Below are 26287 nucleotides of genomic sequence, written 5' to 3'. Positions count from 1 at the left end.
ATCAGTGACTAACTGGCTGGATTGCTGATTGAGTGAATGAATGGCAAGTTGAATCTGAATGTCTGACCCTGTGGCTGTTAGTTTTACTGGGTGGCTGGCTGAATAGCTGGTGGTTTGCGTGATTTTCTAGCTGGTAACAGACTGGAGGCACAGGTGAATGAGAGGATGGTTAGTTGCATGGCTGGCTGGGTGACTGGATGGACGGATATATAGGTGTATGACTGGATGGAACTATTGTTGGATAGATGTATTATTGACTAAATAGCTAACTGGAAAGTTTAGTACCTAACCAGCTAGAAGCATGTCTGGTTGGCTGTTTTGCTATTTAAGATGCTGTATGATTGACTGGTTGAGTGATTAGCGGACAGTACTTTGCTTGGTCTTCGGTGGTTAAAAGGTTTATTGGCTTGCCAGCTACATGGACAGTTTAATAGCAAGCTAGTCCACCACCTGGCTGGTGGGTGACAGGTGATAAGTTAGTATGCTACCTTGGTTAATGCCTCATTGACTGGCTGCTTGACTGTAAAGCTTAACTATTATTTGGCTATCTAACATTTGAAAGAACTGGCTGGTGGACTGTTCATCTGATAGGCTCCAGGGGAGGTGATGTTGGCTGAAGGACAGGAGTGAAAGGGCTCCAGGAATCCAAGCAAGAGGCTTTGGAATGCCTAGCTGATGTGGGATGCGTGGGTTATACATGCACTTCTTTAAAGTACAGAACTCTGGAGTGCGTAAGTCAGAGCTGTAGTGCTGGAGAGTGCACAGCTTTGTGGTGATGCGCAGCTGTGAAATGGTCTGCTGTGGTGTGTGTGCCTTGAAAGTCTCTAGCTTGGAAGAGATTGAACTGCGTTGTAGTTCACGGTGGGAATGCATTACTCGAGTGTGTACAGGTTGGGGTTGCCAGTGAACTACTAAGGTGTGTACATATTAGGATACTAGAGCTCAGGAGTGCACAGATACAAAGTGCGTCCCTCTTACTTCTGCGTCCCATAGACCCAGGCCACCGCAATGTTCTCTAGGATAACCACAATGGTGAGCGGTAGCGTCGCTGAGTAGTCATCAAACATGTTCACAAAGTAATTGCCTGAGCGCTAGACGAAGATCAGACCGATCAGGAAGGCAAAAATACAGCAGCTAACTGTAGACAGAAGCAGAGGGAAAGTTAAAAAGAAAATCAAAAATGGCAAACATCACTCAGCAAAGTCTGTAAACTTAAAGTTGGGCCTTTTGGACAACCATGAGTCCATCAGAAACAACAAACACTGGGACATTATTGGATAACTCAAACTGTGCCATCTGTGACAGCCAACCTGTGCCATCTGGTACAGTAAAACCGGGCCATTGGAATAAACCCTTTTACTCGACCATTCAATTCATGGCTATCTGGGTCATCCCCAAGTGGGCCGTCTTGGACAACTCAAACTTGGATACAAGAAAGCCCAAACTAGGTCATCTAGAATAACTTAAAAAGTGCCATGTAGGTATGTATAAACGTAAACTGGGGCATTTTTGAAAACCCTGATTGGGCCATCACAAACACTCTGGATAATTAATCTGAGACAAGCAATACTGGTACAAATGAGACATTTAAAACTAGGCTGTCTGACAAAGCAAAATTACCGGGACAACTCAAAATTGGCTGCCTGAGCCTCTCATCACTGGGCCATCTGGAGCAAGCAAATAATCAGCCATGGCAACCAACACACCAACACACACACACACACTCTCTCTCTCTCTCTCTCTCTTAATTAGGTCAGAGCAAGGAAACTGAACTTGAAATGTATTTGGTGCGTGACCAAATAAAATCCTCTAATTGTTACTGAGCATTAAGCCATGGGGCAACAGACGTACATTAGTGTAATCGCGTCGTCCTGCACACCCCTATTGAATAGTTTAATGGCATCAGCAAGACATGCAGCAGATGCTGTTTTCAGCCACTAATCAGGAAGCTATATGTCTCATTCCAGCTGCATCAGGGTGTGTTTCTCATCCGAGCTACACCAGGGTGTGTTTCTCAGCCCAGCTTCACCAGAGTGTGGTTATCAGCCCAGCTGCACCCGGGTGTTTTTCTCAGCCCAGCTGCACCCAGATGTGTTTCTCAGTCCAGCTGCACCCGGGTGCGTTTCTCAGCGCAGCTGCACCCAAATGTGTTTCTCAGCCCAGCTGCACCCGGGTGTGTTTCTCAGCCCAGCTGCACCGGGGTGTGTTTCTCAGCCCAGCTGCACCGGGGTGTGTTTCTCAGCCCAGCTGCACCGGGGTTTGTTTCTGAGCCCAGCTGCACCCAGGTGTGTTTTTCAGCCCAGCTGCACCGGGGTGTGTTTCTCAGCCCAGCTGCACCGGGGTGTGTTTCTCAGCCCAGCTGCACCGGGGTGTGTTTCTCAGCCCAGCTGCACCGGGGTGTGTTTCTCAGCCCAGCTGCACCGGGGTGTGTTTCTCAGCCCAGCTGCACCGGGGTGTGTTTCTCAGCCCAGCTGCACCGGGGTGTGTTTTTCAGCCCAGCTGCACCGGGGTGTGTTTCTCAGCCCAGCTGCACCGGGGTGTGTTTCTCAGCCCAGCTGCACCGGGGTGTGTTTCTCAGCCCAGCTGCACCGGGGCCATCTGGAGCAAGCAAATAATCAGCCATGGCAACCAACACACCAACACACACACACACACTCTCTCTCTCTCTCTCTCTCTCTTAATTAGGTCAGAGCAAGGAAACTGAACTTGAAATGTATTTGGTGCGTGACCAAATAAAATCCTCTAATTGTTACTGAGCATTAAGCCATGGGGCAACAGACGTACATTAGTGTAATCGCGTCGTCCTGCACACCCCTATTGAATAGTTTAATGGCATCAGCAAGACATGCAGCAGATGCTGTTTTCAGCCACTAATCAGGAAGCTATATGTCTCATTCCAGCTGCATCAGGGTGTGTTTCTCATCCGAGCTACACCAGGGTGTGTTTCTCAGCCCAGCTTCACCAGAGTGTGGTTATCAGCCCAGCTGCACCCGGGTGTTTTTCTCAGCCCAGCTGCACCCAGATGTGTTTCTCAGTCCAGCTGCACCCGGGTGCGTTTCTCAGCGCAGCTGCACCCAAATGTGTTTCTCAGCCCAGCTGCACCCGGGTGTGTTTCTCAGCCCAGCTGCACCGGGGTGTGTTTCTCAGCCCAGCTGCACCGGGGTGTGTTTCTCAGCCCAGCTGCACCGGGGTTTGTTTCTGAGCCCAGCTGCACCCAGGTGTGTTTTTCAGCCCAGCTGCACCGGGGTGTGTTTCTCAGCCCAGCTGCACCGGAGTGTGTTTCTCAGCCCAGCTGCACCCAGGTGTGTTTTTCAGCCCAGCTGCACCGGGGTGCGTTTCTCAGCCCAGCTGCACTGGGGTGCGTTTCTCAGCCCAGCTGCACCGGGGTGTGTTTCTCAGCCCAGCTGCACCGGGGTGTGTTTTTCAGCCCAGCTGCACTGGGGTGCGTTTCTCAGCCCAGCTGCACCGGGGTGTGTTTCTCAGCCCAGCTGCACCGGGGTGTGTTTTTCAGCCCAGCTGCACCGGGGTGTGTTTCTCAGCCCAGCTGCACCGGGGTGTGTTTCTCAGCCCAGCTGCACCGGGGTGTGTTTCTCAGCCCAGCTGCACCGGGGTGTGTTTCTCAGCCCAGCTGCACCGGGGTGCGTTTCTCAGCCCAGCTGCACCGGGGTGTGTTTCTCAGCCCAGCTGCACCCAGGAGTGTTTTTCAGCCTAGCTGCACCCAGGTGTGTTTTTCAGCCTAGCTGCACCGGGTGTGTTTCTCAGCCCAGCTGCACTGGGGTGTGTTTCTCAGCCCAGCTGCGTCGGGGTGTGTTTCTCAGCCCAGCTGCACCCAGGTGTGATTTTCAGCCCAGCTGCACCCAGGTGTGTTTTTCAGCCCACCTGCACCCAGGTGTGTTTTTCAGCCCAGCTGCACCGGGGGTGTGTTTCTCAGCCCAGCTGCACCGGGGTGTGTTTCTCAGCCCAGCTGCACCGGGGTGTGTTTCTCAGCCCAGCTGCACCGGGGTGTGTTTCTCAGCCCAGCTGCACCCAGGTGTGTTTCTCAGCCCAGCTGCACCCAGGTGAGTTTTTCTGCCCAGCTGCACCCAGGTGTGTTTTTCAGCCCAGCTGCACCGGGGGTGTGTTTCTCAGTCCAGCTGCACCGGGGTGTGTTTCTCAGCCCAGCTGCACCCAGGTGAGTTTCTCAGCCCAGCTGCACCCAGGTGTGTTTCTCAGCCCAGCTGCACCCAGGTGTGTTTCTCAGCCCAGCTGCACCCAGGTGAGTTTTTCTGCCCAGCTGCACCCAGGTGTGTTTTTCAGCCCAGCTGCACCCGGGTGTGTTTCTCAGCCCAGCTGCACCGAGGTGTGTTTCTCAGCCCAGCTGCACCCGGGTGTCTTTCTCAGCCCAGCTGCACCAAGGTGTGTTTCTCAGCCCAGCTACACCAGGGTGTGTTTCTCAGCCTAGCTACATGATTCTCTAGCAGACACAAACCATGCTGCTGGTTATCCGCACACCTGCAGCAGGTTGGCGTTCTCCAGCGCACCCGCAGTAGACAGCTGTCCAATAGCACACCTGCAGCAATCTGCAGCAGACGTGCAGAATTGGGATTCACAGTACAACTAGAGCTGTTATGGGTTCTCCAACGCAGCACAGGCAAACCAAAGTCCTTCAGTGCACCTGCAAGAGGATGACTATTCACAGTGTACACGCAGCAAGCGGGGGTGCTCCGGCACACAGGCGGCAGACTGGGGTTCTCGCACACATGGAGAAACAGGATTTTTGCTCTTATACACAGAAAGCCGTGATTTTGTGCCCAGCAGTAAAAGCTGAGGGACTCCAACACTTCTGCGTCGGCTGGGGCTCCAAGTAGTTGGACCCATGGCCTGTCAGTAATGAGTATCACATACCTGTCAACAGCTCTTTGCGCACCTTGAAGGTGTCGGTGATGGGTGTGACGAGGCCTGCCATGGTGCCAATCATGCTGCCCAGACCCAGGTTGATCAGCATCAGGAAGAACATCACGGACCAGAATGGAGAGGCAGGGAAATGCATCATCGCTTCTGTGAAGGCAATGAAAGCCAGTCCGGTGCCTTGTACAGCCTATGAAAGTGAGAGGAAAGAAGACATCCGTGTGAAAGAAGATGATAACAAGGCATTCCATGGGAGAAGGAGGGGTCAGAGCATCAGAATGAAAGACACCATCCTGGCAGCCAATGGGCTGTAAGAGGAAGAACACTTTCAACTGAATAAAAAAGCGTTAGCACTGGTTCGGAATAACGGTGTTCAAAACAACAGAGATATATGGAATTACTGAAAACAATTACCAGTACTGTCAAAAAAACAAATCACTAGTGTATTATTTCATATTTAGGTTTTCTTCATTAACAACTTCATCTTATGTCAAAGGATTTTTGCAGATGATCAGACAAACATATAGTGAAAAGTGCAGACAGCGCAGTGAACGGTAATGTTTAGTTAGCGCATATATATATATATATATATATATATATATATCTACTGGCGGTTGCCAGTAGATAGTTATAGTTAGGACCGTGTTTCCATAGGAAATCCGCAACATTCTATTTGGAATAACTTCGGCGCCGGTTGACGAATCCTCGCGAAATTTTCAAAATAGGTGGGGCGCTCCGCTCCGCTCCTACCCTAAAAGTCTCGGGGGGATTCGTCAAGCAGGGGCTGAGAAAAAAGGGGGGTCCCAAAACGCATTTTCCCCATGCAATTTTCCATAGGGACCTTTAGTCCAAGGTACAGCCCGAACGGCTGAACAGAATTACTTGAAATTTGGCAGAGAGGTAGTCCTCAGCTCAGGGATGTGCCTTTTGCAGGTCTGGTGTCAATCTGTTCAGTAGTTCCTGAGAAAATCAAAAGTAAAATCATATATATATATGTGGGCGGAGCCTAACCACACATCTCATCCTGAGATCTGATTGGCTGTCAGCACTTCATCCAAGAAGTCTTGGCAGCCATCTTGGGACCAATATACATGATAGCACCTCATTAAAAAGCATTGCAGTTAATAGAAGGTTTTAAGACTTTAGTTACATTATAAATCATTTGTTGATGGTACCATACTCATTTTAGGAATTGTGGTATGTTCTTAGGTGATTTCACCATGTGAAAAAGCCTTCTGCTGGGATATCATGATTGAGAGAAAAATATTTTCTCATGCTTTTCCCACAGAGGTTTGGAAGGTGATCTATAAGCTAAACAGAGCTTATTTTCTGTAAATTCACATTATCTTTCTCAGTCATGTGAGAATGAAGTCTGACATTCTCAGTAAAACATGTACATCCAACAAGGGCAGAGACTGTCAGTTGATTCCTTTGTGTTCTACTGCAGCTTCCCAGAGTGTTCCAAAGAACAACTAGAGCGCTAACAGTCCTACTTATGATAAACATATGGCACACCTGAAGCCATCTTGCTTGGATTAAAGTGGTAACTCTTAAAACATTTAATTTAAAAAGGAACAAAATGAGGGGGTTCATTTTTCCATAAAAAGTATGATTAGTGCTGTAGAAAGAAAAATTAGGGCACATTTTGAGTGACTTCTCAAATCCTCCTCTATTTCATTAAAAAATTCTGACATGCAGACTGAAACATGCACTTTCAATACCAGCAGCAGTTTTCCCTGGTGAGCAGTAGCTTTACTACAGTGATCTAATGAGCAAAAAGAGTGCTAACATTCTGAATTTATGGCAAATGTGTGACACATCTGAATGCCTTCTTGATGGAATCAAAGTAAAAAACTGAAAGTATTTCCTACTGAGGAGACTGCAGTAAATGAGGAAATTAGAAAACTTCATAACAAATAAGCCTCCCAAGATGGCCACCAGAGACAAAAGAGCCCAAATGTAGCCCAAATATCACCCAGATGTAGCCCAAGTATAGCCCAATGACAGAATGTCCCAGAGAGTTCTTAAAAACAACTAGAGCGCTTACTGTCTTCATTATGACAAAAGTATGGCACACCTGAAGCCATCTTGATTGGAATAAACTGGTAACACTTAAAACATTTAGGGGCAGATTTATGATAACTGGCTCATCCCTGCATATCAGCAGGGATGCGCCAGTTATTATGCGCCACAGCTGCGCCACCATGGATGCACCACACAGATGCGTGACGCATCTGTGCCGTAAAAGTGGCGCATTGCTGGAGTTGCGTCGCAAGCGCGACGCAGCTCCAGCAATGTTCTGGGGGGCCCTATCTTTACAATGCTGCGTCAATCCTTACGCCTGCTTCAAGCAGGCGCAGGGTTTTGACGCAGCATGGGCCAAAAAGTGACTGAGTGAAATCTTGTAGATTTCACTCAGCCACTTTTAGGAGGCGTTCCTGCGCCGGAACGCCCCCACCTGCCCTGGAACGCCTACATGTGGCGCAGGGCTTTACAACGTGACGCATCTCCCAGATGCGTCACGTTGTAAATACCCCGCACCATGGCGCAAGATTTGCGCCGCTGCTGCGTCACAAAAGTGACGCAACGGCGGCGCAAAAGTGGCGCAAGTGCAACATAAATCTGCCCCTTAATTTAAAAAGGAACACAATGAGGGGGTTCATTTGGCCATATAAATTATGATTAATGCTGAAGAAAGAAAATGAGGGCACATTTTGAGTGACTTCTCAAATCCTCTTCTATTTCATTAAAAAATTCTGACATGCAGACTGAAAAATGCAGTTTTAATACCAGGAGCAGACTTCCATGGTGAACAGTAGTTTTACTACAGTGATCTAATGAGCAACTAGAGTGCTAACTTTCAGAATTTATGGCAAATGTGTGACATATCTGAATACCTTCATGATGGAATCAAAGTAAAAAACTGAAAGCATTTCCTACTGAGGAGACTGCAGTACATGAGGAAATGAGGAAACTTCATAACAAATAAATCTCCCAAGATGGCCACCGGAGACAAAAGAGCCCAAATGTAGCCCAAAATCACCCAGATGTAGCCAAAATATAGCCCAATGACAGAAGTGTGCAAAACACTTATTATTTTGTGTTTTTGCAGTGTTATATAGTGCAGACTTGTCAGGTATTGGAGTGCTTTACATGAGCATTGGTTACATCACACAAGAACAAATTCATTTTGGTTGTAGACATGGGGAGACTAAGTGATTTGACCAGAATCACAGAATGTCGAGCTGAAGTAGAAACTCCAACCTGGTTCCCCAGTTGCAAAGTCTGCAGTTCTGGAAGTAACACCACATCCTCTCCCCTAAGTGCAACATTTAATCAAGTGGTCAACTGGATAAAAAAAACATAAAGATAACAAATAATTTAAAAGTGCTTTGTCGCTATTTGAAAACTCAGAAAATATGTCCTTATTTTAGTCTTTTAGAGCACTAACCATAATTTTGATGCCAATAAGACCCTCTCATATATGTAATTTCTAAAGGAAATGCTCTAGGTATTACAGTTTTGATTACATCAAGATGACGTCAGGCGTTCCACACTTTTGTAATAAATATAGAATGTTAGCAATCTAGTTGTTCATTAGGATACTGTTGAGAGGCAGAGGCCAGGGGCACGGACTCTGAAAATTGAAGGCAGGTAGGAGGGTGCAAAGGCAACAATTTAACAACACTGAGCAGGCAGGAAGGGCCGTGGCAGCACAACAGACTATGGAGGGCAGTGGAAAGGGGGGCAGGGGCAACAAACCAACAATACAGGACTTGCAAGAGAGGCTGTGGCAATGTAATAGACCATTGTGGGCAGAAGGAAGAGGCAATGGTAGTACAACCATACATGCAAACAGACCCGATTCAGCCAGGAAACGTCCAATGTTTTTAAGCTCAAATGGGCTTTATTTGATCTGTCTCCTGTCTACAATCTCCTCTTTTTCAATGTAACTCAAAGGGGAAAATCAATACCCCAGTTTTTTTTCAAAATCTTCCTCTTACCAAGTTCAAAATGTACGCAAGTATGGTACATTGGCTCATGGAAGGAAATGGGGTAGGGACATGGACTTGGATAACAGAGGACAGGGGGGACATGGAGAGGTGCACCAAACTGACCCTGCAGGGCAGGCATCAGGGTTTGCAGCAGCACAATACACCACACAGGGCATGCGGGACGGGAGTGCAGCACAACAATCCATAGAAAGCAAGAGGGAGGGGACAGGACCATGCACATGGACAACAGAGAACAGAGGTGCAAGAGGCAATGGTAGCTAGCTGACCATAATGGACAGACAGGAGAGAAAGCTGCAGCATAACAGACCATAAAGGGCAGGAGGGACAGATCAGGGGCATTACAATGGAAAAGACAAGCCAGGAGGGAGGGAGTAGGGGTCTGCACATGTAAACAGAGGGCTGGGGTCAAGGGGGCAGGGCAGGAGCAGCAAGATAGCCATGGAGGTCAGGCAGGATGGGCACTAGAAGCAAGACACACCATGAAGAGCAACAGTGAGACTGTGATGGCATACACACAGACCATGGAGGGAAGGTGGGAGGGGGTCAGGGGCAGCTAACTGACCACACAGGGAAGGTGGGAGGGGCCATGGCAGCACAGAAGACCATGCATGGCAAGTGGGAGGGTTAGTGGCAGCACAATGGCTATGATGGGCAAGAAGGAGGGTGCAGGGGCACGCACAAAGGATGATGGAGGATAGAAGGGAGGGTCAGGACCTGTGCACAGACAAGAAAGTTCAGGGGAAGGGGCCTCACAACAGACCGCACGGGGCAGGCAGGAGGAGCAGTTGCAGCACAACAGACCAGGGAGGGCAGAAGGGTGTGGCAGTACAATGGACCATGTAGGACAGGAGGAAGAGGATAGGGGCATGGCATGTGGACAGGCAGGGTGGAGGTGGCAGGGACAGGTTACAGTCATCTGACAATGCTAGGCAGGTGGGAGGGTAGTGGCAGCTCAACAGAACACTCAGAGTAGATAGGAGTGGCAGGTCCATGGAACATGGTGGGCAAAAAGGATGGAGCAGGGGCCTGCACAAAGACATCGGAGGGCAGGGGGAAGGAGAATAGGGGCAGCAAGCTAAGCACAGAGTTTAAGCAGGAGGTCAATGATGGGGCATAGAATTGGGCAATGGAGGGCAGGAGGAGTGGACTGGTACATCATACTAAATTGAGGGCAGTGGCAGCACATCAGACCATGCATGGCAGGAGGGAGGAGGCTAGTCCATGGATTCACATAACAGAGGATAGGGAGGAGGGGGATGGGGCAGCAAGCTAACTGTTCAGAGAAGGCGGGTATTAGGAACTTTATTGTTTTTAAAACGTGTGTCTGTGCAAACTACTTGAAATATGAACAAGTATGCAGCATAATCTCACTTTTATTCAGGAAGAAGAGGACGTTTGTGACTGTGACTCCGGGCTCACTTGGCAGAAACACCCCCTGACCCTCCACCCCCTATCGCAAAATGTAATGCCCGTGAAAAGGGTAGGTGAACACAGTGTTATATAGAACATAGTCCTGAGAGCACGATTGAAAATGAAAACTAGATATAGTGTATGGTATAAACTATGCACCAAAAAGTGTGATATAAGATGAACTGGGCGTGAAATATAATATGCAATACATTGTGTGCAATGACAGATTCATTGGAGAGCGCGAGATAGCACAGGCACTAGCGCGTGCTATGCGATATGCGCCTTGGAGTGTAATATGCACAGGGCAGTGTTGTGTAACCTAACTAGTCTCTAAAGTTGTAATATAAAATATGTGCTGGGGAGTGTAACGTTGCATATGCACTGTGACAAAGATATGGATCCCAGATTGTAATATGTATGGCATAGCACTGTGCGTTATAACATAGGCATCGAGGAAGGCACGTTAGATGGGGCAATATAACCGTGCGAAGACAAGTGTGGCATGACATATTCACGGGTGGTGTTACAGTGCACATGGGCTAGAGAGTGTCATAGCATATGCACTAGCTGGTGGAATACAACACAGAGGTGTGTGGCACTCGGCAGGCAATGGTGGGTGTAACACAGCATTGGGCTCTGCCAGGAGCGCGCTGTGACTCTCAAGTGATGTTCGTCCCCTATCCAGAGAGTAAAATAAAAAGTATTACACATCCGGCAGTGGATGTGTGTTTTATTAACCGTGAGGGGGGTTTCTTGCATAGTTTTGGTCGAATTTTTGTCGAATCCCCTTTGAATGGCTTGGTGTGCATGTGTATTAAATGTGCCCGTCAATAGCTACCCATGTTTGTATAAATAAACAACAAGGGTGTCTACCGGGATTAGGCACGGTAGGGCATCAGACATGTCAGAGCTTCACTAGTGGTGTAAATACATTCCACGTGGATTCATTGTATGCATAGTCGCCTTTTAATGAATATCACGCAAATCGTCATGGTGATAGGTACGTACGGTTTGTCCAGCATGTCCTAGGTGTGTCTATAAATATATATTTTTTAAAAATAATAAAAAACAGTGGTCGGCCCTGGGGATTGGGGTCAAAAAAATATAATTAGGGGACAGGCCCTGGGGGATGGGGTCACCAGGGCCAATAAATTAGAATAAGAAGGGGAACCACACAGCCCCCCTTCTTAAAAAATTAAAATAAATAAAAGACTGGCATCGTGCCGGAGGCCACGCCCCCTCCTTGCAGCACTCTGCAAACGCGCCCCCTGGCAAGTTGTAAGTTGGGGACTTAATTCCTCTTCAATACTGAGGGTTCCTGAGGGCCAACTAGCCCAACAGGCATCTCCAGTATGCGCCAGGGAGCTGCGCTGCAGACAGGTGTTCTGAGGCCAAGCCCCTTTTTACACCTCTCTGCAACGCAGCTCTGTGGCGCTTACTGGAGGTACCTAGTGGTCTAGTTTGACCCTAGGGACCCTTAGGATTCAAGGAGACTTAATCTCTCAACTTAGAACAGCCACAGGGCGCGTTTACACAGTGGTGAAGGGAGGGGACGGGGCCTGAGGTGACGTGTGCAAACACGCACTAGGGCACATTTTAAATTGGGGATATAATTTCCCTTCAATACTGAGGGCCCCTGGGGGCTAACTAGCCCACCAAGTGCTTCCAGTAAGCGCCACTGAGCTGCATTGCAGAGAGGTGGTCCAGGCCGTGCCACTTTTTATACCTCTCTGCAATGCAGCTCTGTGGCACTTACTGGAGGTACCTAGTGGCTAGTTGGACCCTAGGGACCCTCAGGATTCAAATGAACTTAATCTCCCAACTAAAAACGGACACAGGGCGTGTTTACACAGTGGTGAAGGGAGGGGACGGGGCCTGAGTTAACGTGTGCAAAAACGCCCTGTTGCCTGTTTTAAGAGGTAGTTTTAATCCCCCTGCCCTATTATATACTAGGGGCTTACAGAGGAGGTCATGCTAATCACAGGGGGACTCCAACGCATAATGTTCCCTAGTGTATGTAGGTGTTTTCACTGTATTCTAAGTGTCTTTTAACATAGCACTGGCTCTAGGACTGGTTAGTCAGACTCAGTTACCACCAGTATCCGTCTGAAAAAGTTGAGGGTACAGGATGATTTTGCAACAAGGATTCTTTCTGCTCTTCGTTTTGTTCTTTCTGCACGTTATCCTTCTTCCTGCACTTTTCTTTGGCTTTGAGGACTTCTTTTGCTTCTTTCTGCATTTCTTTTTTTTCTTTCTGTGCATTTTTTCTTCTTTCTTCACATGTCCTATCTCTGTAGGCATAGTTAGAAATTAGCATTTAAAAAACCTTTGAAATTCACAGAAAAAACCATAGGTTTCAGGCACGTTATAGTTAGGAATTAGCATTTAAAAAACCTCAGAAATTCACTGAAAAAACCATAGGCTTCAGGGGTGTTATAGTTAGCTGGACTTTTCACTTGTACAAAACCATTGAAATTCCCCCGTTATAGTTAGTTCAGCTAACTATAACTCGCGCGCCCACAATGCACTGCTGATGACGTCACATATTACATCACTCATGACATGGTCAGTGACATCACTCATGACATCACTGATGACATCTCAAATGACATCACTGATGACATCACTGATGACATCACTGATGACATCATCCTTGTGATAGAGTGGCAGACCTCCTCTCACCCTAATATAACATTTGATACACACATTCAAAAATAGAGACTAAAATTTTCAAAACAATGGACATACCAATACCAGTTACAACAACCTCTTCAGTAATTCTAAGATCCACATACACATCCACTCATTCACCAACAGTCCTATTCAGTCACTCATACATGTACTCACTCATCATATGTACTCATACACCTATACATCCTGTTACACAATGCCACTCATCCATAGAGTTACTCACACACATAGTCACTCATGCTAATAAAGAATCAAACATACATTTACTTGCATATACAGTTATACACACACCACCACACTTACTTCTACGTAAACTTACACATACTTAGTCTTTTAACCAATCACTTATAGAAACACATACTTATTCATACAGGAACTCTTTCAATCTCTCACTCTCACATATACTCACTTATATACACCAATAGTCACATATACTAGTTTAAAACATATGTAGTTACTCATAAAGACACTATTGAGACAGTCATTCACTCACTAACACACCCATACACACACTCATCCACCCATACAGTCCTGCACACATGCTGTCTTCAACACATACAAACAGTGAGTCACTCATTCATGCACCTATGCACTACGTAATACCCCCCACCGAACCATGCAGACACTCAGACTGATACTCAAAAAACCAACTAATAACCTATATAGACACCCATGTAGCTACTCACCAACCCATGCAGCCACTTATACACAAAGTGAGAGACTGATACAGATATTTAAATATTTAAACATTACTCACTAAGCCATGTATTCACTATGATACACTTAATCAGTCAGTTACACAATCAATTTTTCAAAAACAAATCATCCATTTAGACACTTATATACCCATTTATTCTTCCATCGACCTTGAGATATACATATGTAAAACATATTTAATTTTCAGAAAATCAAACATTCACTGGATGATGTCATCAGTGATGTCATCAGTGATGTCACTGACCATGTCATGAGGGATGTAATATGTGACGTCATCAGCAGTGCATTGCGGGCGCGCGAGTTATAGTTAGCTGAACTAACTATAACGGGGGAATTTCAATGGTTTTGTACAAGTGAAAAGTCCAGCTAACTATAACACCCCTGAAACCTATGGTTTTTTCAGTGAATATATATATATATATATATATATATATATATATATATATAATCTAATGGCGGTCGCCAGTAGATAGTTATAGTTAGGACCGTGTTTCCATAGGAAATCTGAAAATTCTTTTTTGAATAACTTTGGCGCCGGTTGACAAATCCTCGCGAAATTTTCAAAACTAACGGGCGCTCCGCTCAGCTCCTACCCTGAAAGTCTCGGGGTGATTCGTCAAGTGGGGGCCGAGAAAAAAGGGGGGTCCCAAAACGTGTTTTCCCCATGCATTTTTCCATAGGACCTTTAGTCGAAGGTACAGCCCGAATGGCTGAACAGAATTACTTGAAATTTGGCAGAGAGGTAGTCCTCAGGTCAGGGAAGTGCATTTTGCAGGTCTGGTGTCAATCTGTTCAGTATTTCCTGAGAAAATAGCATTTAAAAGCATATAAATATCTATAAGCGCATACCGTGCGCGCACCGTGCGCGCACGGTGCCGTGCACGAGCGAAATTCTGATCGGTTGTTAGAAGTCTGTAAACATTCGAATCGGTCGAAATCAGGAAGTGTCAGACGCCATTTTGTCTGTCACGCTGAAAAGGAAAGGTGGAGAACGTGAACAGGGGGCAGGGTAGGGAGTTCCTAACCCCCTAGCCTTTGTCAGGGGGTCACAGTGGGACCCCGAAGGGCCCAAAAAAAGATTTAAATTTTTTTTAAAATTCGCGGCGTGCGTGCACCGTGCGCGCACGGCAACATTTATTTAAAAAAAAAGATTAAGTGTTTAGATATTAGGTGGCTCTAAAAAGAGCCGTTGAGTTTATTAAGTGTTATTTGGTACCTACAAGTAAGTACCGATGCAGAGTCTAAAGTTCAAGAGAAAGACTCTGTTCCCCTTATCATTGAAATGTACACCGTCTCCTCTGTAAATGCCTTGCATGTTGTAACGCAAGTTGTTGTGGTATATAGAACCCATACCATAGTCTCTGAGGAAAGCAGAAACAGACTTATTGACGTGCTTTCTTGCTTTGTCAATCTGCGGACAATGTTGGTTGGACCAGTTCCACTTTTGCCTTTGGCATATATTAGAATATACAAAGGCAGTTTGTGGAAAAAGTGACATCAATTGCAAAAAGGTGTCCTTAATAAGCATTTCCAGACCTACCCCAGTTAAAGTGCCTAGGTCATTTCCACCACAGTGCACAATAATAAGGTTAGGCTGTGGGAGATGTAGAAAGGTTTTCACCAAAGGCATTAATTGGTGGCACTTTAACCCTCTCTGACCAATCCATTTAATGTCTACATTTGGCAAAGCAAGGTCTTTCACAATACCTCTTTTTTCTGCAAACTTTTCACTCCAGAAGACATAGCTGTGACCTATAATCCACACTGTGAACATCTTCAAAGGAGATCTGGAAGCACTCAGAAGGTGTCTTTCAGTAGGATGGCAATATGAAAAGTTGTAAAATGGAGGCTTACATACTTTTTTTTAAATAAAAAGAACTCATTGGCTGTTTCAAACCATTCTACACTAAAAACTAGGCTGTATGTTTACATTTATAAAATCATGTTTTGAATTGGTTGCGAAAAATGTGTTCTAACAGAACATTAGTTTGGATTTGCTGTTAGGTTTGAAAAGTCAAGCACTCTTGCTCTTTGGATTTGAAACATTGTGTGCTGAACTTCTGACCTCTCTGCTCACAACAGTGTTCCATGACCTGTTGCTATAGTAGCAGGCAGAAATAATGTTGGGGGTAGGGATCATTTGGAAAAGGGTTGAAATTTGTAACCAATAGAAATGTGTTTCCATTTGAAAAAATGTGGGAAACACTGTGATTTGAAGTTAACATGTATATGTGTGAAAAAAGAGAGGGAAACGTTGCCATTTACTGGTTCTGCTGAGAGGTGTACAGTTCAGAGATTCTGGCTCTGATAATCAGCTGTGTGAGTGCCACATTTATTTCTCAACTAACTACTTTTAAAGGTGAGTTATGAATTTGAGAGGGGATGTATGTGGTGTATTTGGATATACATATTAGAAATGTGATTCTTCTTTTAAAGTTGTGTTTTACATTTTATGGTAAGGAAGATATTTAAGTGCCTTGAACTTTAAAATATTATGGAGTATGTCTTCACCATTAATTAAGGTGTACTGGTATCACCTAGGAATACTGTTTTGTGCCTAGAATCACACCATGAGTCTGTGTGCACACAGGAATTGTTGTCAAAGATTTAATTTGTGTTGCTGTTGCTCTGTTAGCCTTGCACTCGCAGGAAAGGGGCAGCTTGTTTTCTTGAACTGTGATGGTTAGCATTCAGCAGAAATCACTATCTCACAAATAAGAGACAAATGCTAACACATTTGAAATTAGCATGGAACATTTTCCCAACACTTCTAAAGTTGTGTTTTACATTTTATGTTAAGGAAGATATTTAAGTGCCTTGAACATGTCAGATATTATGGAGTATGTCTTCACCATAAGTTAAGGTGTACTGGTACCACCCAGGAATACTGTTTTGTGCCTAGAATCACACCATGAGTCTGTCTGCACACAGGAATTCTTCTCAGAGATTTAATTTGTGTTGCTCTTGCTCTGTTAGACTTGCACTCGCAGGAAAGGGGCAGCTTGTTTTCTTGAACTGTGATGGTTAGCATTCAGCAGAAATCACTATCTCACAAATGAGAGGCAAATGCTAATACATTTGAAATCAACATGGTAGATTTTCCTTCCACTCCCGCAATGGGTGAGGTAGTTTTTACATGTACAAAACTCCAATTAACCTTTACCACACATGTACTCTTACATACATCTTTGCAGTCTTCATGCAGTTGTGCAAGCGTCCATGCAGATCTTTCTTGCACCTGAAAATATACAGTCTGCAGAAGCACGCTCTTAGTACACAGACAGGTGCTTCTCCTGCACTCCCATGCTTACTATTCAGCACTGTGTGTTATTTCAGATAGCAGTGTGTAACGTTAACACATTCAACGTCACCAAGGCTCATTTCCTTGGCTCTACTCTAATTACTCACCCTGTAACACATGCTGATGGTCTCAAGTAGCTGTTAGGACATGTGCTATTTTCTGCCTCTCTAAAATATAAGGAAAATGTGTCAGGCTGCCATAGTAATTATCACTTACTCTACGACAGTAGTAAATGTGCTTTGAAATTGCCAAACAAAAATCGTTTTGTGCCTAGAATCACATCATGAGTCTGTGTGCACACAGGAATTGATGTTAGAGATTTAATACGTGTTGGTATTGTTCTGTCAGACTTGCAGTTGTAGGAAAGGGACAGCTCATATGATAGGATTTGAAAAGCTCAAATAAAAAATCGTTATGTATTAAAATTACATAAAGGTATTTTTTTTTTAGTTTCTTTCAGGTATTGCTGAACAACAGTGAAATTAATTAAAGATGCAAATAAAGTCAAGAAAGAGAAAAGAACAGCAACAACATCTTCATTTGAAGAAAACTGGACAAAAAAAATTAGTTGAAGAACCTCATGTTGGAAAAAAGAAAAAGCCTTCTGGTAAGCAGACTAAGGATTTTTAAAAAAAATATCTTCAAACAAAGAAAACATGTTAAAAATATATCCACTGCAAATAGTGTTTCAAGTACAAAACAACAACAGAGTCGACAGAAAATACTAAAAGCTAATGTAGAATCAGAAGTAAGAAAGAGTGACTTAACACGAAAAATAGATTTTAAAAACATTCGTCGAAAAATGTTTCAGAGAATGTTAAATTTGCTAAAGGATATGAAAAAATATAAGAAGAAAACCAAATTTTATAAAAAAAAGAAATATATTGAATCAATTGTTGCCAAGGCTTTGGAAATAAAAAGAAAACTATTCATTTTAATTTTGAACAGGATGCGTAGATTAGAAAAATTAGTCAAAGCAATGAAGTCACAAAACAAAAAGAAAAGAGTAGTGAAAAAAATAACTTTTGTAAAGTGTTCTTAGGAGAATGGAAGCAAAGTTCAAGTACTGAACCGTTTTTTAATGAAGAGAGTTATCTTCAAAGTAATAGTTTGTTGCATGCAGTTGACACCAATGGTCGAGCTTATGAAGTTAAAGATGGTTGTGTAATGGAAAAGGAGAAAATGGTTCCAAGAAATGAGGAAGAAGTGTTAGCTGATGAGGTTATGGGGAGACGTCCTAAAGCCCCAGTGTACACTTGGAATTGTAGTAGTATTTGCACTGTGCGACAGGAATCTATTGATAAATTACGTGACTTTCTAAGAGAATATAGTAAAAAGAGTGTTAAACAGAAGATTAAGGTGCTTCAAAGACTAGACCCATGCAGAGTGAGAGAGAATACTGCTTTGCAAGGACATTCTCTTGCTTGTCTATCTAGGAAAGTTTGACAAAGTGTATTTCACCATTTTAGGATGCTGGCTGTTCATCATACTGAAATGAGAAAGTTTGTGAGAACATTGTATTTTGCTAAAAGTCCAGCACTAAAGTTAAATGAGTTGAATAATGCTCTGTTCCGTGGATCTGTATCAGATGTAGTGAAGGTTACTGATGATATTCAGTTTTGTTACTTTGGTCCAGAGCAAGAAAGTGCAGGAAATGACAGTTATTGAGGTAAATGTGGAAGAGAATGTAGAACTCACTGTTAGTAACAATTTTGAAGATGAAATGACAAAATTTACTATCATCTCTAATGAAAGACCAAATATTACTTGTATTTGTTGCCGGAGAAGCCATTATAAGATTCAAACAAGGAATGTTGATCTCTATAAAAAAAGTGAAAATGAAGATAATTATAAGTGGAAGGATTTTGCAACATATATATTTCTGGAAAATTGTTTTTATTTGGGTGAAGATCAGTGTATTTGTAAATACTGTTATAACAAGTTAGAAGAAAATAAAATGCCAGCTAGAGCTGTACATAATAATTTAGAATTGGTTGATATTCCTGCAGAACTTTCTGATTTAAATACGTATGAGTCTATACTCATTCAATGTTTCTATCCGTTTCAGACCATAGTGCGTATGGAGCCCAAAACAGGTAAATTACCTCCTTCGGATTTACAAAGAGGTTTAAAAGGAAGAGTTGTCTATTTGCCATTGGATTTGAAAAAAATATGGAAACAATTGATGCAGATAGATTGGAAACTGAACCATTAGTTATTCTGGTTAATGGTGTACCAACAAAGAATAAGAAAATTTGGCAGGAGCTGGTAGATATACGAAAAGTACAGAGAGCAAATTTATATTTGAAAAGAAATAATAAATGGTATGAATCAATTTATATGGAAGAAGATGAAGATGAAGAAGTTTTACAAGGAGACTCAGGAATACCAACTGGGCAAATTGAAAAAGTGGATAAGTCAAAAGAAGAAGAAATTTATGAACATTTCAGCATACATCCTCTTCATTCTAAAGAAGTTATGGGAAATACTATTGATCTCTTTCAGATGAAAAAAGCACAAGGAACTCCCGTGAGTGTATGGGAGGAGAGCTTGGAAGCTCGTTGTTTTCCCCAGCTGTTTCCTACAGGAAAAGGTGGACGATATGATAAACGTCCAGTACAGATTCCTGCTTCTGAGTATCGGACTACAAGATTATATGCAAAAGATCCAAGATTTCATCAAAGTATTCCTTATTTGTTCCATCTTTTATTTGAAAGTGACTTGTCTGCACTATCTTATGCAGTAAATCACATTTTGAAAACTGGAGTACATCTACATAATGTGTCTGTAAAGGATTTTATGAACAAAGTGCAACAGCGAGATGATCATTTGGAATCTCAATTGATTAATTTGATGGCTTGTCAGCGTGGAACTAATGAATATTGGTACCGACGCCATGGAGAATTGAAATGTATGCTACGGAATTTAGGAACTCCTACATGGTTCCTTACCTTAAGCTGTGCCGAGTACGCTTGGGATGATTTACTGGATTTTCTCAGAGAGGCAAATTCAAATATTGAAAACATCCAATACAAGACAGCAGGAGAATTGTGCTCATCGGATCCGGTTAATGTTTGCAGATATTTCAATCATAGATTTGAGGCTATGATGTCCTTCATCTGCAATAAAAAAAATCCACCTCTTGGAGAAGTTGTGGATTTCTTTTGGAGAAAAGAGTACCAAGCAAGAGGTGCTCCACATATTCATATGCTGTTGTGGATCAAAGATGCACCCAAATTTGGAACAGATGCTGATGAAGCAGTTTTATCTTTCATTGAAGAATATGCAACATGTGCTATACCTAAAAGCACAGAAGAAAAAAACTTAAAAGAGCAAGTTTTACGTTTCCAAAGTCATCGGTGTGGAAAATACTGTCGACGAAAGTACAAAAGTAAAGATAAACTCTACACAAAATGTCGATTTGGATTTCCACGACCTGTTCTTTCAAAAGGAAGAGTGAACAGTTTTATGTCAGCTGTGCGACATACTATTACAAGAAAATCGCCTAAGAATACCTACAACCTAAGAAGAAAAGAAGAGTCAAAATATATAAATGACTACAACCCAGTCATTTTATCCATGTGGAATACTAACATGGATATACAGTATGTAGCTGACAATTCTATTGCTGTTGCTCGGTATGTCACATCTTACATCACTAAATCTGAGAAAACGGAATTGAAAGAAATGTGGGAAGAGATTTCTCACGAGAAGACTGTCAGTAAAAAGCTATACAGTTTCAGTTTAAAGATGTCATCGCATCGAGGAAATTGGATCCTACGAATGCTCAGATAGGTTATCATCTGCAAGTCTGTACTCCAAATCCAGAAGAATAATTTGGGTAAGTTTAGGCCTTGCAGGAATGAGAAATCGGGTACTGAAATCTATTCGAGAAATTGAATATTTAGCAGAGTACAAACCTGAAAGTATAGACATTTTAAGAACAAACACGTTGGACACATATTACCCACAAAGAAGTCCTCATCTTGAGAACATGTGTCTCTATGAAGTGCTGCAGAACTACATTTATAAACGGAATGCCACAGAAGACATTAACAATGCAAAATATAAAGTCACTGGTGAGGAAGGATGTTTGGTAAAACAAACAAAAGGAAGTTTGATTAATCATCGGAAGCTGAGTTGCGACACTACTGAAAAAAAGGAATTTTACTACTTGGCACTTTTACAGCTGTTTAAACCATGGCGTTCAGAGGACGAACTACTTGGAGATTTTCAGAGCTATGAAGATTCCTTTAATGCTTGCAAAGATAGCATAGAATGCAGTACTTTCACAACTTATGTTCAAATGTTAATTGAAGAAATTGAATAAGAAGCAACAATTGCAGCTGAAGTAGCTAGAGACAGTTCTCAAGACAGTCAAAGTTCTGGGACGTTCAGTCAAGATCCTCTAGGACAACCAATCGTAGAAAATGAAGCTGCAATAGCCATGACTGAAGTGGAAACGGCTATGAATCAAGCTCAGGAAGATTTAATAAACTTACCAAATATGGAACAACAACTGAATGATGAACAACAACAAATTTATGAGGAAGTCAGAAAAAAAATTGATCACGGATTACTACATGAAAAGAAAGAGTGCTCATGCACATCTTTTAAACCAATCAGAATGTATGTGAGTGGACAAGCAGGAACTGGAAAAAGTTTCTTAATTAAAGTAATTAGAAGCTACCTACAGAACAACACGGATTCAACTTTGTCTTGTGTTGTTACTGCTCCAACTGGGTTAGAAGCGTATAACATAAAAGGAGTTACCTTACATCGTTTGCTAATGTTACCAGTAGAGCATGAGAACAAAATACAATACCACAAGCTAACAGGAGAAGCATGTTTTGAAGTTTCAAGAGTATTGAAGAAAATGAAAGTACTCATTGTTGATGAGGTAAGCATGGTATCAAACTTAATGCTTGCCTTTGTGCATTTAAGAATGCAGCAAATTCTAAAGACAGACTATGACGTCTTATTTGGAGGAAAACATGTCATAGTTTTTGGGGATCTACTGCAGCTCACTCCAGTTAAAGGGCAACCAGTATTCCATACACTTACACATGAAGACACGAAAAAGTCGTTAGGAAGTATAGGTAATGTGAATATTTGGACATACTTTGAGTATAAAGAACTCATTACCATTATGAGGCAAGCCAATGATGAGGATTATGCAAGTATTCTCAAAGATATCAGAATTGGACTACTCACAGAACATGGCAGAAAAGCTTTACAGAGTCGATTGCTATGTAATGTGTTTCCAACAGAACAAATAGTTCCAGAGAAAATATACAAGAAAATTGCTGAAAAAAATACTGTAATCTGCTTAATGCCAACACTACATGAATGCTCTATATTCAATCAAGAACTTTTGAAATTGGAAAATGAAGAGATTATAAAACTGGAAGCTGTGGATAAAATACAGCATGAAGGAATAACTATTATATTGACAAGCAAATTGGATTCTCTAGAGAAAAACATCTCAAACAGCCGGTTTAGAAAAGAATCTTTATGTATGTATGAACTGTCGAGTAATTTTAAGACGTAATTTGGATGTAGAGAAAGGTTTAGTGAATGGAGCTATGGGTAAAGTTGTGGGTTTTGTAAAGTACCAGAAAAAAGATAGAATTGAATTTTTAAAAATAAAATTTGATCAGATTGAAGAGGTTAAAGACATGTGTCGTTGTTCAGTTTGTTTCTTGCTTGTGAAAGACTTATATGTACGTAGGAAGCAGTTTCCGTTTTCTCTAGCATATGCTGTAACTATTCACAAATCTCAAGGATTAACTGTAGATAGTGCTTTTGTAAATATTGGATCTAGTGTGTTTAAAGAAGGTATGGCATATGTTACTTTGTCACGCGTGAAAAAAATATCTGGTTTATTCATGATAGACTTTGATGACTCAAAAGTAAGTGCTGATGCAAACTGTGTAAAGGAGTATAATAGATTAAGAAGAAGCTATGCTCCTCATTTAGGTCAGTATCCTGTGTTTGAAAAACGTGTTGTTTGTCGGAAAAGGAGATTTGACAATATCTGTAATGAGGATGTACAGAAGAGAAAACAAAAAAAGAATGATGTGACTGCAAGCAAAAAAAAAAGGACAGTGTTGAAAAGGTTGTTGGTTGTCATTTTGAAAATAGCTCTGGTGTCAACTGCTACGCAAATGTAGTGCTGAATGTTGTATTTTATCTTGAAATTTTGCAAGAGCAGATAATACTAAATCATGGAAAAAGATTCTGTTCTCTGCTGAGTCTCCTTTATGAGAAGCTGAGTAATGATAAAACTAAAATAGAAAGTGCTTCTGATGTTAGAAATCTTTTAGATGTATGTTCAGGATGTACACAGTTTACTCAAAATGTCCAGCAAGATGCACAGGAATTCTTAATGTATATGCTTATGGTACTGGAAGATGAAGGGGTAGAAATAGAAAATATATTTGGTGTCTCATATAAATGGGAACATTGTTGTGAAAACTGTATGAACACATGCAGCAGTAATGTTGATTCTGAAAGGTTCATATATTTAACATTACCAGAGAGTAAATCAGTGACTTTTAGTAAATTAGTTAAAGATGCTAATCACAATATGGAATGTTCTCAATGTAAATCAGACATGTTATCAACGTTATTTTTTAAGAAATATGGACAGTATGTAATGTTAATGATACAACGTTGTAGAGCAGATGGAACTAAATTGGAAACTTTACTAAAGAAGTTTGTAGGAAATCAATTATCAATATCAGGTAAAACTTTTGTTGCAGTTGCAATAATTTTCCATGATGGACCTTCTATAACTTCTGGTCATTACACAGTTTATCTTAAATGTGAAAAAGGATGGACACTGTGTAATGATTCTCAATTGATTTTCAAACAACGTTTGCCTTATGATTTACCAAATTGTTACTTAATTTTTCTAAAACCAAAATTTTAGATACAAATTCCAGCATCTGAAGAAACCAATATTTCAATTTTATAGGATTAACATTGGATATTTCACTTAAAAAGGATTTTAAAATTACCATTTGGCCTCATGGAAAGGTAAAGGTAACAATTGTGGACTTCTTTGACATATTATTTTGGTGTACGTGCTTAAGCAGCAAGATTTACAGACGTTATTTATTGCAAATAGTTATTGTTCTTAGAAGGTATTTTTAATATATTTGTGACATTTCTATCAAGGTCTGTTTTAGTGAGGATACATTCAGGGCTTTTTTAAACTATCTTTCAGATTGTTTTTTTTTTTTTGCCCGCTGTTAAATGATGAATACAATTGATATCACTATTTACAGTGAAATTCAATACATTCTGAAAACAGCAAAAAAAGGGCAACAAATTGCTTTGTTAAATATGAAAAAACATGTACTGTTTAAGAAAATGTATTGTTTAATATTAATACTTTTTTTCTTTTTTTTAAATCTTGAAAGAAAATTTATGAAATGTAATCCATTTTACTTGCAATTAAAAAAAAACATTTATTTCTAATTCATTTATTTTGTTGGTCAGGTAAGTTTAAAATATCTGTATTTGTCACACCTTCCCTTTCATGCTCCCTTTTCTTCACCTCTCCTCACTCTGCTTTTCTCATTCCTCTTCCCTCTCTCTTCTTGCTTTACTACTCTTTCGCAACTCCCTCACTCCTTCTCTACTACTCCCCTAGGTTTACTGCCTCCATCACTATTTTTTCAACCATGTTTGTCAACCTGTCTCCATATGTCTCAGTCATTCTAACTTCCTTACTCCTTCTCAGTTCCTTGCTCTCACTTTCTGTTTCTGTCTCTCTCGCTATGTCTGTCTTACCCTTAATTTCCTTAACATCTCTGGGGCAGTTTTACAAGCCCCCTGCGCCATCACTACGTTACTTTTCTTGATGTACTGGTGGCGCAGGGGGCTCCTCCATATTTACAAGGAGAGGAAAAGCCACCCTGCATGACTTTTCCTCTCCTCATAAATAGAGCCACTTCACACGCAGCTCTGTGCGTTGAAGAGGTATTATGTGGGTGTTGTTGTTTGTGTTCCCACGCAACACTCATAGAACTACACACTTCTTCAGATTTACAAAAAATCAAAAGTCTGAAGTTGTGTGTGAATGCTACGCCACCCTAGAGGTGGCGTAGTGAGGCACAATAAGGAGAAATGTTTTCATTTCTCTTAATTGTTTCCTCTTTCAGTGCATGCTGCATGCTACAGCATGCATTGAAAGAGGAAAAAGCCTCTTGTGATTGTTTTTGTGCAGGAAGGTGTCCTTTCCTGCACAAGAACAATCTCCCCACCAAGCAGGCATTCTTGTACCATGGTGTAAGGGAGCTTGCGTTGGAGCATGGCTGCAGTTTGTACGCCTGCGCAGGGGAAGCATAGAGATGCAACAAATTCTTGTAAATATGTTGCATCTCTGTACTTTGAAACTAACGCAGCATGGCGCAGCAAAATTATTTGCTGCACCGTGGTGCGTTAGTTTGTTATAAATCTGCCCCTCTGTTTCTACCACTCTTCCTCTCTCCATCACTCATTTTCCATCTATGTTAATTTTTTTAACCTTCTCTGTCGTTCTCCTTCCCTCACCTTCTGTAACTGTCACTATCCTTTACTCATAGTCACTCCTATTCTCTTACTTCACTTCCTCCTGTCTGTATCTCACACCCCTTCTCCTTTTTGCATTCTTTCCTTCAATCTCCCTCACTCTGCTTTGCCCATTGACATCCTGACTCCCTTTCTCTCACTCCAGTTTCCTAAATCCCTCCATCTCCTCACTCTCCATTTTTCACTTTCCGTTACCCCCTTTTCTAATCCTCATGCCCATAAAAAAAAAAAAGAATTAAAAATCAAATTTAAGTGTTTTGATGGTGGTTGGCTCTAAAACGAGCCGTTATCATTTTGGAGAGTTTTAGGGTACTGAACATTACTTTGGATTTGCTGTTAGTTTTGAAAAGTTAAGCACTCTTGCTCTTTGGATTAGAAACATTGGGGCAGATTTACAAGCCCCTTGAGCCATGTTAAAAGTGACGCAAAAGTGGCGCAAGGGGCTTGTAAATCTGCCCCATTGTGTGCTGAAGTTCTGACCTCTCTGGTCACACCAGTATTCCATGATCTGTTGCTATGCTAGCAGGTAGAAGTCATGTTAGAAGTAGGAATCATTTGGAAAGGGTTGAAACTTGCAAGCAATAGAAATGTGTTTCAAATTAAAACAAAGGTGGAGAACAAGGAAAGGGGGCAGGTTAGAGACTTCCTGACCCCCTAGTCTTTGTCAGGGAGTCCCTGAAGGATC

At 42.2% G+C, this 26287-nt stretch overlaps 1 pseudogene; it reads right to left on the bottom strand.

The window, feature by feature from the left end:
- Nucleotides 1-26287, bottom strand: part of LOC146871790 (sodium-dependent neutral amino acid transporter SLC6A17-like) — a 1038204-nt pseudogene that overhangs the window by 70141 nt on the left and 941776 nt on the right.

This window comes from Triturus cristatus, chromosome 1_1 (assembly GCF_964204655.1).
Source record: "Triturus cristatus chromosome 1_1, aTriCri1.1, whole genome shotgun sequence".
NCBI lineage: Eukaryota > Metazoa > Chordata > Amphibia > Caudata > Salamandridae > Triturus > Triturus cristatus.
This window is presented reverse-complemented; position numbering and strand designations above follow the sequence as displayed.